Source organism: Olea europaea, chromosome 10 (genome assembly GCF_002742605.1).
Source record: "Olea europaea var. sylvestris chromosome 10, O_europaea_v1, whole genome shotgun sequence".
NCBI lineage: Eukaryota > Viridiplantae > Streptophyta > Magnoliopsida > Lamiales > Oleaceae > Olea > Olea europaea.
In genome coordinates this window covers 33,050,179-33,051,868 of record NC_036246.1, presented here as the reverse complement: position 1 = coordinate 33,051,868, position 1,690 = coordinate 33,050,179, and positions in this window count along the sequence as shown.

Here is a 1,690-nt window from a genome sequence, read left to right as displayed (position 1 = left end):
GAGGCTGAGGACTACATAACGCACCTCAACAGCACCTTCCAAATCTTGAAAAGATATAGGATGAGACTCAACTCTCTCAAGTGTGCCTTTGGAGTGGCCTATAGAAAATTCTTAGGATACATGGTCAATCAACGCGGAATTGAAGCCAACCCGAAGAAGATTGAGGCCCTATACAAGATGAGGTCCCCCCAAAAGCCAAAGGAAGTGCAAAGTTTGACTGGGCAGGTGGCCGCACTTAGCCGCTTCGTCTCCAGAGCTACAGACAAATGCCTCCCATTTTTTAAAGTACAGAAAGCTGGGAAGAAATTCCAATGGAACGAGGAATGTGAAGAGGCCTTCCAAGGCACCTGGGACAGGCCCCCCTCCTCTCCAAACCGAAACCTGGTGAGATCCTACAGCTATATCTAGCCGTTTCCAATGAGGCCATCTGTTGAGTTCTAACCCGAGAAGAGGGGACCACCCAACTCCCCATTTACTACACAAGTAAAGCACTCCTATCATCGAAAACCCGTTACCCCGATATGGAAAAGCTCGCTCTAGCCTTGATCACGACCTCCAGGAAGTTGAGACCCTACTTCCAAGCTCACACCATCCATGTACTGACAAACTTTCCCTTGAGGCAGGTACTCCAAAAGCTCGATGCTTCAGGAAGATTGTTGAAGTGGGCAGTAGAGCTTAGTGAATTTGACCTCGTGTTCAAGGCTAGGGCAGCCATCAAGGGCCAGACCTTGGCTAACTTTGTGACAGAATTCACCAACTTACCCGAGGTAGATGAAATGATGGAACCCGTCTAGCCCCCTACGTGGAGCTTATTCGTGGATGGATCGGCTCGAGACGCCGGCTCAGGTACTGGAATAGTCCTCATCAGCCCTGAAGGTCACAAGCTAAACTCAGCGGTGAGGTTTGGGTTCAAGGCCACCAACAATGTAGCAGCATACGAGGCACTATTTGCAGGCCTCAGGCTAGCCAAGGAAATGCAAGTAAAGAGGCTCCTCATCAGCAGTGACTCCAAGTTGGTTGTTAGCCAAGTAAATGGTAATTTCTCGGCCAAGGATAAAATGATGGCCTCCTACTTGAAAATGGTAATGAACCTCATCCCATCCTTTGAAAAATTTGAACTAACCCAAATCTCTCGCATCGAAAATTCTCATGCGGATGCACTCTCCAAGCTCGTTAGTAGTAAGGATTCAGAACTACTCACAGTAATACCTATAGAGCACCTCCTCCTACCATCGAATGAGGCCCACAATATCATGTGGATCGTTGAGACCCCTACCTGGATGCAGCCGATCGTAGCATAGTTCAAAGACCAGGTACTTCCCACTGACAAGCTTGAGGCCTACAAGCTAAGGAGAAGGTCAGCCCATTTCCTCTTTGTTGATGATGTTCTCTACAAGAGAAGCTTCTTCTTTCCACTCTTACGGTGCTTCGGAGGAGAAGAGGTTAATTACATATTAAGAGAAGTCCATGAGGGCATGTGCGGTAATCACTTCGGAGGTTTATCTTTAGCACAAAAAATATTAAGGCAAGGGTACTTCTGGCCTACCCTGAAAAGGGACGCCCTCGAGTTTGTACGAAAGTGTGACAAATGCCAACGATTCTCTTCGGTACAAAGACAACCGTCATAGGATCTGACTGCAGTCTCCAGCCCTTGGCTTTTCTCTAAATGGGGTGTGGACCTCATAGGTCC